Here is a 16,614-nt window from a genome sequence, read left to right as displayed (position 1 = left end):
GACTGCTGCTGGCCTAGTCTCAGACATGTGTTGTGATACAAAAGTTGCAAGTCATTGTGTTTATTAGTGTTCAAAGTTAGTAACTGATCATACATACATACATACTTACTGTATCTATGAATGATCAGAGTTACTTATTGACCATACATACTTACTGCATATACATAGATACCTACTGTTCAGAGTTACTTACTGCTCATAGTTACTTATGCTCATTGTTAATTACGGATCATAATTCTATAAATCGTCCGATGTCAGCTATATATATGAATATATGTATATAGTCCGTGCGATTTGGCATGCTCTGATTTATATACTATGATAATTATATAGAAGAATAACTCCATAGTTTCATATAAATAGGTAAAATTTGTTCTAAAACAAATCTCGCACATCTGTGCATATGATTCCCAACTAGTTCTAACATCCCCGGAACGAAGTGACTGCTGCTGACCTAGTCTCAGACATGTGTTGTGATACAAAAGTTGCAAGTCATTGTTTATTAGTGTTCAAAGTTAATAACTTATCGTACATACATACTTACTGGTAATGGATACTTACTGATCATGGTTAACTACTTATCATAGATACTTAATGTTCTGAGTTACCTACTGCTCATAGTTACTCCCTGATCATAGTAACTTAATGTTCAGACTTATTTACTGGTCATAGTTATCTACTGATCATAGTTACTTATTGCTCATACTTAATTACTGATCATAGTTATGTAATGTTCATTGATACTTACTGATCCTCTACATTTATCTAAATTTCTCTGGCAGTTATATTATATAGTATGCCGATTTTCATAAAAATTTTCATAATTGAATTTATAATTTAGTAAGCATATAAATTATATTTTTCTTATAGTAATTTCAATAATTAAAATACACTCTCCAAAACAGAGAGAGTATTGCCCTGTTTCACTCCACTCGTATTATTATCATTTTAATTCTTAATTTTCTTTCGAGATTCCTTTATCACAAAAATGGCCATAAATTATGGCAACTCTGAAATGTTGGGATGTGCAAAAATATATATATACATATATATTTATATTGCACATTTATTGTTACCGCACATTGAATAAAAGTTACAAAATCCAAATTAATGAACTCGTTCCTCGATTTGGCAAGCCTCATCGTCCGTCGTCCATCGTCCCGTTCGTGCTGGTTCAAAAACATTTCAATTGCGTTGACATAATTTTAATTAAAATAAAATCGAAAACACACAACACACAATGAATTTAAAGAGCTGCTGACTCTGGTGAAAAAATAAAAAATAAAACTGCTAACGGGGTTAACCCGACACAACAAAAAAAACACTGATGAAAATAAAAAAGCGCAGCTTAAATGTTGCCAGGGGGTCGTCATTGCGATTAACATGGGAATTGCACTTGCCAGGGCTGCATGGCTAATTTTAACCGATTTCGGTTCCATTTTTTATTTCATTATATATATTTTTTTGTGGCCAGAAATCGGTGGAATTAATGCCAAACACGCACACACGTCTATATAGAACGCATCACTCTTTGCTCTTGTTCTCTGGCGTTTCGATTTTGATTCCAACCCGGAAGCGATAGCAGCCAACGATGATAACTGACTTCACACACATGCTCCGAAAGTCCAATGAATTAAATATTATAATAATAATAATAATAATAATAAATAAAAAATTATACTAACAAGAACAACAGAAAGAGTGAAAGAAAAGCGAAGATCATCGAGCTGCCTTGCTCTTGAGAAAAGATTATGCGGCGCTGACTTGTGCGAATTTTCACAGATTCAGCAAAAAGTTTAGTCATTAACTTGTGTGTTTTATTTTTTATCTCACAGTAAGCAAATTGTACAGAAATTGTAAAAAAATTTAATCATTTTAAGGTTCGCTTGTCGCTTGACTTGTATTATTTAATAATTTATAAAGACCTAAGAACTAACTTGAATTTACTTTAAAACAAAACAGTAGTGAATTATAAAAACAGCCTAACGATTAATACGCCCCTTGTAAGCTGCAGAACTTGTTGTATACATATATCTTTGTTCCTATTATTATTTTTTGTATCATTTTTTAATGGGATTTCTATGAGAATCGATGAGAGTTTTAAAGTGTATATATGAAAAGGGAGCCTTATAAAATATCTCTTGAGATCTCTAGTGCAAGGCGGGAAGTAAATGAAACTTTTGTGTCACTTTATTGTCACCTCTAATAATAATATATAAATATACATAGTAGCCCGATTTTTATAAAATTTTTCACAAAATTATAGATTAACATATAATGGCTATATATCAAATTTGATGAAAATCTGTTGAAAATTAGAAAAGTTATAATATTATTTCTTAAAAATTTCCGATTGTTCCTATGACAGCTATATATATGTATATATATATAGTCCACCGATTCGCCATGCTCCAACTTATATATTAGTAAAATTATATAGAAGAATAAGAATAGTTCAGAAGAATAATTCCTGCAAATAGCTTGCTCTTAAAATCTCGCACATCTATGGATATAATTCCCAACTAGTTCTAACCTCCCCGGAACGAAGTGACTTCTACCAGCCAAGTCTTAGACATGTGTTGTTTTACAAAAGTTGCAAGTCATTGTTTATTAGTGTTCAAAGTTAGTAACTGATCAAACATACATACTTACTGGTCATAGATATTTACTAGTCATAGTTAATTACTGGTCATAGATACTTACTAATCATAGATACTTACTAGTCATAGGTACTTACTGTTCCGAGTTACTTACTGGTTATAGATACTTATTGCTCATAGTTAATTACTGATCATAATTCTATAAATCGTCCGATTAGTCCGATGTCAGCTATATATATGAATATATATAGTCCGCCGATTTGGCACGCTTTGATTTATATACTATTATAATTATATAAATCAATAACTCCATAGTTTCATTCAAATAGCTTAAATTTGTTCCAAAACAAATCTCGCACATCTGAGCATATAATTCTCAACTGGTTCTAACATCCCCGGAACGAAGTGTCTTCTGCCGGCCGAGTCTCAGATATGTGTTGTTTTACAAAAAGTGCAAGTCATTGTGTTTATTAGTGTTCAAAGTTAGTAACTGATCATACATACATACTGACTGGTCATATATATTTACTGATCATGGTTAATTACTGGTCATAGATAACCTAATCATCATAGTTACTTACTAGTCATAGGTACTTACTGTTCAGAGTTACTTACTGGTCATAGATACTTATTGCTCATAGTTAATTACTGATCATAATTCTATAAATCGTCCGATTAGTCCTATGTCAGCTATATATATATATATATATTTATATAGTCCACCGATTTGGCATGCTCTGATTTATATACTATTATAATTACATAAAACAATAACACAATAGTTTTATTCAAATAGCTTTAATTTGTTCCAAAACAAATCTCGCACATCTGAGCATATGATTCTCAACTGGTTCTAACCTGCCCGGAACGAAGTGACTGCTGCTGACCTAGTCTCAGACATGTGTTGTGATACAAAAGTTGCAAGTCATTGTTTATTAGTGTTCAAAGTTAGTAACTGATCATACATACATACATACCGATCATAGTTAATTACTGATCATACTTATTTACTGTTCATAGTATGTATATATATGTTATTTTTCCTAAGAGATTCTCAATATCTACAAAAATATTATAATATAATAATATAATAGAAAATTAAAAAAAAGGGACGTTAAATAGTACTATAAAACCCAAACAAGGTCAAGGGCTAAATTCCCAAACAACTGTTGTCTCTCCGATAAAAAAAGCCATAAAAAGAACTATGTTGGATTCGAACTTTGAGTCTACTCAAACACCCAATTATAGCACTTCATATATCTAACTATGTCACTGTGTCAGCTCATTTGGGTTAAACCGAAACCCTAAACATTTCTAAGATGTGTTTATGGAAGAACCAAAACACAAATGTAATAATAATAAACACTGATAAGATTTTAACGAGCCAAAAAGATACGATGATATGATGAGAAAGTATCTGTTGAATCTGCTGCAAAACAGACATAAAAATTAATCTCATTTCAACATGTATCATCAATTTCAGCACGGGTCAAGTCGACTTAATGCAATAACAATACAAATTATTTATCAATTAAGCTGTTACATATAATTTAATTCAATTCACTGCCACCTACAGTTCACTTTTATTCGAAATATATATGTACATATATATAGATAAAGCTTCGGCAAAAATTTATGCGAAAAGTTCAATTGCGTTCAAAATGTCAATAATTCGAGGTTGATGTTCGATACGAATCCGGTACTCTTCCATGTGTTATCAGACGAGAACGATTCCAATGACGACGACTGGTGTATTTTTGAGAATTGTCTCATGAATTTTGCATGCGACAATTTATTTATTTATTTATTGATTTACTTTGCCATGCCCGCAATTGCGAGCGAAAAACCACGAAATTGGCTTGACCAATGGCCACTAGATGCGTAGATATATATAGCTATATATCTTGATATAGGTATTGTTATAGAGTATTGTTTTTTCTCACACACAACCGTTGCCATTTCCATTTCCATTTCCATACCCATTACCATATTGATACACCCATTCCCTTGTGTGTGACGCCAAAACGTGTCAAAGGTGTTGGCAATTTTGCAGTCAATTGGCATTAATTGAGTGTGAACACAAAAATATTTTTGTAAATTGCCCAGAGGGAGGGGGTCGAAGCGACCCCTTAACCCCTTAACCCCTGACTGCCCACTGATGTCATGTCGCTGGTGTCATTGCATTTTCTGCATTTTGTGTGCAGTTTGCCAAATGGTCACCGCAAATGCGCCGCGCAATATGCAAATTGATTTGCCGAACAATTCATTTGAAAATGCATTGCATAAGCCGCAAAGCTGCATCCCGCAAAACACACAAAATACACAAAATACAAAATGCCAAAAATACACCAAAAATACGCCAAAAATCCCGAAAATAAGAAAAACAAAATGAATGTTGGAAGCAAAAACAGAGCAGAAAGTTTGCAAATTGGTGACAAATTCATAAGGAAATCTTGGGTATCTTTTTTATTAATTATTAATTTACTTGTATTAAATCTATGAATATTCATTGTTTATGTTATTAATATGAGGGGAAAAATGGCCTTAGTTTAATTGTAATCTGTACATTTTTTACAAGTTCTAATATATTGTTAAAGTTTTGGAAAAAATAATAAATTAAATCACTTAATAACTTTCTAAAAAAGACTTATTCAAGGTTATATTTAATATATATTCTGACTTAATTTCACTTTAAATAAACCCTTTAATTTATCTCAACCCAAATATATACATTACAGGTAATATTTTGTAAATTTTATATCTAACTTTCAATTAACTGAAATCTCTTGATTTATATTACCAAAATTAATATTATTTGACATAATTAAAACATCATTTATGATTCCTTCAAATCTTTTAATTAATTCCTTTTAATAAATATTTCATTACACATAATAATCCATATATCTCTTATATTATGTTCCCTGAAATGCAAGCACACAATTTATTACTCCAAAAAATACAAACATTTCACTTGAAAATAATATTAATTAAGCCTGCAATTCGCTTGAAGCTTTTTAATAAATTCAAATAAATTACATATTAAATAACACAAAACAAGAAAGAGTATATAATAAGAAGAGGGATTCATTATAAAAAACAAGCTCTCCAGAGACCGGTTCGAAGTCACTTGATAACCTTTTCGAAGCAGTCGTAAAAAATTCTTTTTCGTATTTTGCATTCAATTGGGAATTATGAAGCCACCTTTGCCGACTTTCTCGGCTGCGCAATTGAGGGGGAAAAAATAAATATATATATATTCAAAAAACATATATATATCGAAACACTGGGGCATTTCGAAATCTGTTTTCCAATTCAGCTCACATTTGGCCAGTTAATTTGGCAATTTTTCTATGTTTACATGACGAAAAAAATACCAAACAAAATATAAAACCAAACTGAACTGAAAATCGAACAATGAAATATGGCACAAATAAAGGTTTTGGCCTTGAATTCTGCGCTGCGCTACATACGCAAAAAAAATAGAGAGAGAGAGAGAGACGTAAATAAATAATAAACAATTGTTTTCTCTTTTTTTCCCCTTGCCTTTCATTTGATTTGATTTTTTGTTAAGTGTTGACTTTTGGGGTTACATAAAAGACACAGAGAGTCTAGCTAAACAATTGCTTAAACTACAAAATAAAAAAAAGGAAAACTGCAATAAAACCTGAAACCTAATTTAATTCCATTTTGGATTATCGCTCGGTGCAGTGCACCCAGTTCCATTTCCATTTCCATTTCCATTTCCCATTATCCATTACCCATTTCGATCGATTGGCAATCGTTTGCATATTTCATAATGCCATTTCGAAGGCTATTTCAATTAGCTAATTTTGAGGCAAATATATACATATACATATGTGTATAGATTGTGATTATTCCCACAGCGCATTTCCTGGTCAATGGTTGCTAAAAGGGCTTACTTTAAATTTTAATGGGTTTAATTAGGGGGAAATTTATTGAATATAATATATATACCTTTTATGATTTACAAAACAGTATCTAATATCTCTTAAAGACCCTGAAATATCTAAGAAAAAAGTCTTTATGCCAGCAAGTAAAGAGAATGGTTTTGGTTTTAAGTACTAATTGGTTTGGTCTGTGTTATATATATTTATCTGATATTCGTCACACTATATATATTTATATATAAAGACTGATGATTGATTCCGCTGTCATTGAAGGTTCAAAACTCAAAACATTCGCTTTAATTCGTGGCGACAATTTGTAGACAAGGAAGCCCATTGTAGTATTTCCATAGTTTTGTGATAGGTTGCAATCACAGAGTTTCGGAGGGAGAGACATGCAATGTCAATGACAAATTAACGACTGACCTTAGACACAGTTTTTTTAAGGGTGGGGTAAATCCCGGGGTATCTCCCAGTCTTTACAAAAAAAACCAGAGGACCCTTAACAAGGTCTCTCTGTCTGAGGTCGGGTCTAAAGTCAGGTCTTTCTGTTGCAAATTGTTAGATATTTTATATGTTCCATATATAAGAACATGAACTAGGTGGAGATAAGCTTAAAATACTATATATTTTATATAATTATATAATATAATATAAACAGCAGGTATAGGAATATATTTTGTGGTGTATTTTCCACTCAGTTTATATTCAGATCTTCAGCCTTTGAAGTAGTTTGGAAAATCTCCAAGAACCCAAAGAAAAACTCGTGAAAAATTACCAGAAAAGAGTATTAATTAATTGTTTTTTTTTTTGTTTTTTTGTGACTTGTGGAAGTGCCTTTATACCACAAACTAATTGGTTTATAAACAATAAATATATAAATCAGCAACTACAAATCTTTGATCAACGCCAAAGAAAAAGGTAAACAAACTGCGAGGAAAATAGAAATCAAGAGAAGAGCCTCGCCTTTAATTGTTTATTTAATTGTATTTTTTAACAAAAATATATATTTCATACAAATAAATAAATCAATAGACAAGAATATATTATTTATAAATAAATAAATGCTTTCTTTCTTGAGTACCTTATTTAGAGGGAAACACTTAACCTTGTTTTAGATTAACTTTAAGAAAACTCATTCAAAACCTTATTATATATATACCTTTTAGATATTTTCTGTTGATTTATTTTCGTGTTAGATTATTTAGGATATTAGTATTTGTTTCTAACATTTCCTTGAGTAAATACCATAATAAAACAAGTTTGTTTTTGGGCAGTGTAATGTTTGTTTCACATGCACTTGTTGCTGCTTCTGTTTGCCGCTTCTGTCTTTCTGTAATTTTTCCTCGATGTTTGTCCATTGTCTGAATATCGCTATCTATAGCTGTATCTGTATCTGCAACTGTATTTGTATCTGTATCTGTATCTGTATCTGTAGCTGAATCTCTAGCCGTAATTGTTTGCCCATCTATAGAATTTGGCCAGACAATGGCCTGTCGCTAATGCCAGTCTCTGCTTTTTCTTTTTCGTTGTTTTCTTTTTTTGATAAACCACAGATGTGCCAGACTGCAGTTCAATCTGGCATATATATAGGTGAAGATTAACATGAATATATATATATATGATATGATATATGGTTTCTTGACTGATCTTGTAATTGTAGCTCAGGGAGAAGACATTGCCGTCGACATTGATGGCGTTAATTGAATTGCAAACAGCGGTTTTGCCTCACTTTTTTATGTTATTTGTGGTGCCAAAGCGAAAGCTTTTGCGATTATTGGAGCCTCTCTTTATTTTTTATTTATTTATTTATTTCTTCACTTTCGAGAATCCCAAGTGCTGCCAAGAGAGATTGCTCGATTGGATATGGCTATATATATATATATATATATATATATATACAGATATATCTATGCCTTTTGGGGTATTCGGTATTGACCTAGGTTGGGGCTTTATTTGTCTTGTTTTTTTTTGTTTCTTATGACTGACTTTTTCGCACAGAAGTAATGCTTTGAAATGGAATATTCAACGAAAGCAGGTCAAACTTTGATTGATGGTTTCTGGGTTTCTTAATAAGAAATATGCTTAAATATATATATATTTCATTCATAAAACGAGCCCCTCTTTTGGGTTTTTCTTATGTTTTAAAGCTAGTATTATTATTTTATTGAGAAGCTTAAAATAAAGTGAAGGAGTCATTTCCGACCCTATAAATCATATATATTTTTGATCAGCATAAACAGGCAAATCTTTATAGCTTAAGCCGGCCGAAAAGAATTTTTTTATCAGAAATTTCCCATTTTTCGAAATAAAAGAAAGAGGTTACATCATTAAAATTTGCAAAAATCGTCCAAAAATAGTTATGAGATTTTTTTAAGCTGTGATTTACCGAAATTTTTAAATAAAAATATAGATAAACATTTATTTTAAGAATGCGAATATTTTAAACTAAGTTATAAAGTTTGGCTTCTTAAAGTGAGTATCTTTCTTATTTCAAAAATCTTTCTTAAAGTAATTGAGGAGATCTAACTCAAAGAACAATTTTTATATACTGTTTCTAGTGCTATGAATATATTTTCTTTATTTTATTGCAATACCAAGGTTTTCACCCTTTGTTATACATATGTTATTTATTTACTTTTCTCATATACTTCCAATAACAAACTCATTATAAAAACCCTATTGTTAAAAGTCAGGTGCTTAAAATTCAATCAAATAAATTATAAGGCGACTTATCTCTTGATTAAATACACATTTATTCACTTTAGCTAACTCATTGCTTGTAAATGTGTCATGATTTTTAAGTATTTTCTTTATTTAATTAAACAATTCTGTTTAGTTTTGTTTAATTTATAATATAATATATTAAATGCCAGTCTTATTGCATTTCCCAGCACGCTTTCTTTGCTAACCAGACATAACTGTTGTTTATTATCACATTTACCTCGGTTGCAACGTTATCAGGAACACTTGCCTTGGCAAGAAAATAAAAGAAGATAAAGAGAGAGAGCGAAATGCACTTTTCATGGCCAAGATCTATGTATGTATTTTTTCTTGTATTTATTATTTTTCCTGCTATCAGCAGAAGATGCAACTCGGAGCTCTCTCGGCACCTGGCTTTGGAGCTTGGCAAGGACGTTCATTCTTATCGCTCTCTCTCTCTATCTCTTACCCTCTTTCTCCCTCTCCCTCTCTCGCTCTGACTCGTAACTGTAACGCTTGTATCTCAAGGCTACGGCTCTGCAGGTAGATTTGTATCTATGAGATCTACCCAGAGAGAGAGAGAGTGGAAAGATACAGACACTGGCACAGCGGGCTACCTGGTTCATGGGACCATGGATCCAGGATCAAAACAAACAAGTGTGGCACAAGATTTACCGCCAAATGGCAGGAGACTTGTTAGCACACAGCTGCATGCACTGAAAACAATTAACGAAACTCTAATCAAAATTGTATCAAAAAGATAAAGTATCTTTGAAGGAAAGAAAAGAAAGCAAACTTCTTTAAAGTTCAAAATTTTTAAACTTATTTAAAATAAATAAACTCCCAAGATACTTTCTAGAAAATCTTGTAATTAACGAAACTCTTACAAAATAATATATTAAAAATTAAAAGTATGTTTTGAAGGAAAGATAAGGAACTAAACCTAGTTAAAGTAAGAAATTTCCAAACTAATTTCAAATAAATATACTCCAAGGATAGATTTTTAGAAAATCTGGTAATTAACGAAACTCTTATAAAATAATATATTAAAAATTAAAAGTATTTTTTGAAGGAAAGAAAATTAACTGAACTTACTTAAAGTTACCTATTTCCAAACAAATTTCAAATAAATAAACTCCCAAGATACTTTCTAGAAAATCTTGTAATTAACGAAACTCTTATAAAATAATATATTAAAAATTAAAAGTATGCTTTGAAGGAAAGAAAATGAACTAAACCTAGTTAAAGTAAGAAATTTCCAAACTAATTTCAAATAAATATACTCCAAGGATAGATTTCTAGAAAATCTGGTAATTAACGAAACTCTTATAAAATAATATATTAAAAATAAAAATTATCTTTTAAAGGCAAGAAAATGAACTTAACCCAGTTAAAGTTACCTATTTCCAAACAAATTTCAAATAAATATACTCCATGGATACTTTTTAAATATCTCATAGATTCCTGGGATTTTCTCCCAGTGTTGTTGCAGACCTGGCCAGAAAAACTAGACCGCCTGCCTGCCTGTCCGTCTGGTTCTTGGCTCTTTGGCTCTTAAGATATTGCGTAAGTTTATCTCCAGCATGCTCTTCGTATCTCTTCGCACATGAGTGCTGTATCTTTGTATCTGCGTATCTTTGTATCTGCGTATCTTGTGCTCTCGTCAATGTTTTGGTTTCTCGGCGATTTGTCTGCCCTCCAGTTGTTACGAATTTTTTCGTGTATTTTCCACTCAGTCTGTATTCAGATCTTCAGCCATTCAAGTCGCCTCAATCCCTTGGAAAAATCTCTAAGAACCCGAAAGAAAAACCTCGTGCAAAATTAACAGAACAGAAAAGCGTGTGTGTGTTAATTGTTTTTTATTTTTTTGTGATCTATGCAAGTGCCTTTCTACCAGAAACTTATTGGATTATAAACAACAAATATATAAATCAGCATCTGCAGATCTTTGATCAACGCCAAAGAAAAAGGTAAACAAACTGCGAGGGAAATATTAATCAAAAGAGGAAAGGTTCAAACTGTTCGATATTTGTTTATTTTACTTAATTTATTATTATTTCTTATTTTTTTATTGGTGTGTAAACATTAATTTTGGCAGCTGGAAATATTCATAAAGGTCTTTTGCGTCAGAAAGGCAGAAAATATTAAACAGTTTTTCCCTCTCCCTCCCCAAAAAATAAAGCGATTCATATATCAGACTTAGGCGATGCCAACAAATTAGACTCACCCACGACGACCCTCTAATCGCTACTTATGCTAATGCCTTGCCCGATTTTTTCCCATCTATATAGTATATATAGGATATATATGTATATAGTATATAGTATATTCTGGTGAATGTATGGGCGGTGGTGGAGGAACTAAATCTCTGGGGAATGTTAAGACACTGGCTGCCTGGGGGGAAAAAATGCATAATTTGGAATTATTTACTTAAGGGATAGATTCTGGGGGACAAAAGTCAAAGACGAATCGAAGTCATGAAAACTATTTAGGAAATTATATATTTCAGGGGGGTTTTTTTTTATTAAAGAAACAAATGAGGAGGGAATAAACTAAGAGAGTTGGGTATTTAATTTGATTAAGGAAAAAGGTTTCAAATATTTGTAAAAGTTTTTGGTGAGTGGTTTTAGGTACTCAAAGTGCTTGGCAAGGCTTGTAGTAGGTAAAGTAAATATTTAAAAAATATATATGCATGAAAAAATAACTTAGATTTTTGTTCTAAGTTTTATTAGTTGCTTTCATTCACGAAAGACTGTAAAGTATTTAAAGGGATTAAAATGTATTTTAGGGCATTTATGCTTGTATTATCCGGTGCTTTATTATAAATATATACTAATATAATTTAAAATATTAAAAATTAAGTTGTTGAGTCACAATCTTTATTATTGTGCTTAGAACTTTTCATTACCAAGAATAGGGAACCTTTAAAAATGTATTCTAGGTTTTGTTTTAATTTTTAGTTTGTGGTTTCAGGTACTTCAAGTGTCATATAAGATTTGCTATATTATAAACATATATAAATATAAAGTATAAAATTTTTAATTATATTTGTGAAGCCAAAATCTTTATTATTTTAATTAGTACTTTTCATAAGCAAGGTCTTAAAAGCCTTTAAAAATGTATTACAGGCTTCGTGTTAGTTTTTAGTTTGTGGTTTTAGGTACTTCAAGTGTCTGATGAGACTTATTATATTTATAAATATATTTGGTAATAATTATAAATATTTTTAAAATATAACTAAGCTCTGTATTATTTTTCTTTAGTTCATTTCCTTACCAAGGCTTAAGAGTCTTTTAAAATATTTTCCATTTTTCGTTTCAATTTTTAGTTTGAGGTTCAGGTACTTCAAGTGCCTAATGAATCTTGTATTATCAATGATATATTTGTAAATATTTTAAAATGTGATTTAAATATAACTGAAACCCTAAACCTTATTTCCTTTGAGTTATTTTCCTTACCAAAACTTAAAGTGCCTTAATACCAGCCATTGATTTCTGTTTTGATTCATTTCTTTGTTCATTTTTGTTTGCTTTCATTTGTTGATATATTTCGTTTTTCGTTTGTTTTTTAATACATTTTTTTGTTGTATTTATTTATTTTTTTATGTATGCTTGCTTTGTGGGCTCAAGTTTCGTGACTGGCTCGTTGTTCTGGGGGTTTTGTGCCGTGCTTTTGCCTAAGTGCCACCGAAATGTAAATCGATTCGAGTGCGAATGCGTTTTTATGAATTCGGCACGCGTCTGCGTGCGCATTTCAGGCTCCGTTTTTTTATTTTTTCGTGTGCCAAATGGTAGCACTCCAAAAACCACCGATTTACCATATATATATATATATAGTTATACAGATATATAGACAGCCGCACCCCCTAAAGAGAAGAGGGAACAATTCTCAGCTGGAACGATCATTAATTGTTCTGGATCTCGCCACCAAAAATGTTCGATTTTTCTGCATTTTGCAGATCGTTTTTCCCACCCATAAATTTTATATGAAATTTTCCACCCTGTGCAGCTGTTTGGCAACTGTTAAGTGATCATTTCCCGATTTGGTGGAAAACCAAACACCTGCTGTGGGTTTTTATACGATTTTTCCTCCTCCTTCTTCTGCTCTCTGTCTGTGAAATTGAAAACTAATTGCGTTTCTCACGCCCGATTTGTTTGGAAATCAATTTAGATTGAGAATATGTTGCTTTATGATCTGGGAAAAGGGGAAAATTCATTGCAATTGAACAAACACCATTGATTGTCCGGCCAGAATCATGGAATTCTCATTGTAATGGCAAGTTCTAGATGATGTCAGCGGGAATATAGAATAAGGAATATAAAATAGAAAATGCACAGAAAGAGAATTCAAAATGCAAATTGCAGAAATGGAAAATAGAGAACTGAGAATGCAGACTGTAGACTTTACTGATCAGTGATCTCATGCTTAGCCTTTGAGCCACATTTTACAGCAAAAGTAATTAAGTAACGCGGCGAGCTAAAGTGTAACGGTTTTTCTTCAGGCAAAACAAACAATAAATAAAACAACAACAAAATAAATAAAAAACAATAGCAACCGTAACGAGAATGATAACAACAAAAACCAAACAAATAAAAAGGAAAAAAACAGGGGGGGAAAGAAAACCATCGTCCGTTGCTTTTGGGCCACCTTTTGGCATCGTGGCCAAGTCGTTTGTCAGTTGGCTGAGTGATTGTTACATGCACTGAGAGAAATTAAACTAAAACAGGTTCATTTATGTATTTATAAATTACTAAAAAGAAATTAATCAATAGATTTATTAATACTCCAAAGAAGATAAAGCACTTTAAGAGGAAAATATTATATTTTTTAAAAGGAAGAAAATGAAAATTTCTTTTGGTATTTGTACTAAATTCCTAGATTTTAATTTTAATTTAATATTCTACATACATAAAAAGGCTTTTAACTATATAAGTAAGATCCTTTTAAACCTATAATTTATTTTTTTAGTTCTGTTAGGCAGAAATCATTCTTTAAATTGATATTTTTATATGAAAATTTTATTGAAATATCAACAATTTTAAAATATCATAACTAAAGCCAAAAATGCATTAATTTCAATTCGGAAAGCAGTTTTATGTTAGTTTTTATTTGTTTAACAAAGCTGCATTCTCCATTTAAAATGTGATTTTTGGCCGATTTTTGGAAATTTAAATGATGTAACCCCTTTCCTTTTTTCCGAAAAAATTAGAAATTTCTGAAACATTTTTTTTTTCGGCCGGCTATAGCTAGAAAGATTTGCCTGTTGATGCTGATCAAGAATATATATGATTTATAGGGTCGAAAATGACTCCTTCACATATTTATAAGCTTCTGACTAAAATTATAATACTTGCAAGGGTATAAAAATAATATATGTTTATGGGAAGAAAATTAAGATTGGTTTGGTATTTGTATTAACAAAGTCCCAGACTTTTAAAGTTTCTATCATACTTAAGGTCTTTTTAATAATTTAAAGTTTAAATAAATGCATTTAAAGTTTATCAACTCTAATTAATTCTCTATGAATGATATATAGCCCTTAAGTCATATGAATAAAATGTTTGTTAGAAGAAACTGAAGAATGCTGGCCTTGATTTTAATTATAGATAATTTTACATATATTAAAAAGGTTTTTTTAATTAATTTATTTATATTTTGATATTTTTTTAGTATTACAATTAGATCCACAGTTTACAGATTCCTTTTACTATATTCTCGACAATAATCACCTTTTTAAGCAATTAGTTTAAGCCACAATAAGTGTTTCTATAGACTGCCATTAACTGGCTATCTTTCCAGCTTAATTAGAAATTACTTGAAATTTTTTCAAGTGCACTTTTCGAGCTCTGTTAAGCGGCAATAAAAACCTAAATGACACTTTGTTGCTGGCTGGTTTGGTGCTGCCTTCCGACCACTTGTTGCGCATCAGCAACATCGGCTTTCTGGGCTCTCGGTCTTAAAGTCGTTTCGTTACGTTTTAGTTGCCTTAGTTTTGCATTTTACAAAAAAAAAAAAAAAAACAAAAAACAAAAACTGTTGTATCTTTTTACCCCCGAAGAAAAATCCGAACACGAAAACTGGTTGACACTGTAACTTGGCCACGTGCGTGGGCAATGGCAAACACTAAAAGATACAGATACAGAGGCAGAGAACAGATACAGATACAAAGACAGAAAACAGATACAAATACAGATATATAGCTTTAGATATATATTAGGAATTGTACAATTCTTGAATGCATTTGAGTGTCTGAGAAATCGAAAAGTAAACCAAATGTCCAGATGGTTTTTACTTGTTGCTGCAACCAATGAGATCACTAATCGATGAATGCAATTGATGAATTATTAATTGAATTAAATGGTAGACAAAAATTATTTAAAGATCTATCTTTAGTTGTTAGAAATAACAGATTTTAGACAAAAACTTTACCTAGAAAACTTAACTTAAACTCTTGTACAACTTTCCTTAACTGTCACAGACTCACCTTTATTTTTGATGGCTTAATTCCTAGTCCTGACAGTCCTTAGATTTCCTGTAAGCATAAGAAAAGGCCATGGAAAATGTGAATAACAATTGATAGTATGGATAATTAAGAGTCTGTACTTGGCAGAAATAGAGATTGCTATAAAGGGGAACCATAAAAGGGAGCAGAAACAGGACTATGAATAGAAAGACTAGTAGAGCTAGCAATAGGGCCAAAAGCAAGATCAAGAGCAGGAGTAGAAGCAGAAACAGGACCAAAAACAGTAGCAGGAGCAAGGAAAAACGTGGCCAACGGCTGGCAAATGAATAAGGACTTGGGACAAAGGACACAGGACACATTCGAATAGATAAAGTCGGAATCTAAGGACTCATGTGCACGCATTGCTGCGGGGAAATCCAGGCTGACGGTGCGTGTTTTTCCTCTGTGTGTGTTTGTGTATGTGTTTGGCAGGACATAGAGGAAGCCACCATCCTGGAGGAGGATGCCAGGATGCGGGATTGAATCATTGAATCGAATTGAATACGTGCGAGCACGAAGCACGAGCAAACACACATTCAAACTCTGAATCCCAAATTCAACGTGTCGCCGCCGTGCTTTGTATTAGCAAGATGTCAATGTATGTTTTTTTTGCGGAATTATGTACAAACAGCTGAATATATATCCGCATCAGAAATGTAACATTGCCCTTTTTTTCTTCTTTTTTTTTGTTGGTGCCAACCATCAAATGTTGTGTCCGAATCCGCAAAGAAAAAGTAGCAGGAGCTGCAGCTTTTCCCCCTAAAAAAATTGACATCAGTTGCTGATTTTTAATTAAAAATTTGCGACGTGTGAAGTTGATTTCAATTTGGGGGCTCCGCCAAAAACTGACAGATGAACTGATACACACAGTAGAGATGGAGGACGAGCAGGAGGAGCAGGA

General features: G+C 31.7%; 2 protein-coding genes across 16 annotated transcripts in view; one reads left to right on the top strand and one right to left on the bottom strand.

Moving 5' to 3' along the window:
- Positions 1-16,614, bottom strand: part of LOC147643180 (uncharacterized) — a 335,120-nt gene that overhangs the window by 39,295 nt on the left and 279,211 nt on the right. For all 13 annotated transcript variants that reach the window (XM_086835374.1, XM_086835376.1, XM_086835382.1 and 10 more), the window contains one exon: positions 15,696-15,743. The gene's annotated coding sequence lies outside the window, so the exon portion shown is untranslated. The remainder of the gene's footprint in view (positions 1-15,695; positions 15,744-16,614) is intronic.
- Positions 1-16,614, top strand: part of fog (folded gastrulation) — a 64,208-nt gene that overhangs the window by 40,819 nt on the left and 6,775 nt on the right. Inside the window, exon 1 of one of the 3 annotated variants that reach the window (XM_086835371.1) lies at positions 11,043-11,181. The exons of the other annotated variants lie outside the window; for them this stretch is intronic. The gene's annotated coding sequence lies outside the window, so the exon portion shown is untranslated. Of the gene's footprint in view, positions 1-11,042; positions 11,182-16,614 lie in introns of those variants that run through there. 3 annotated transcript variants of the gene reach the window in all.

The sequence above is a fragment of the Drosophila serrata genome, unplaced genomic scaffold (assembly GCF_035046125.1).
Source record: "Drosophila serrata isolate PLE 108 unplaced genomic scaffold, ASM3504612v1 contig_276, whole genome shotgun sequence".
NCBI lineage: Eukaryota > Metazoa > Arthropoda > Insecta > Diptera > Drosophilidae > Drosophila > Drosophila serrata.
Note: the sequence above shows the minus strand (reverse complement) of the source record. Positions and strands in the feature narration are given on the sequence as shown.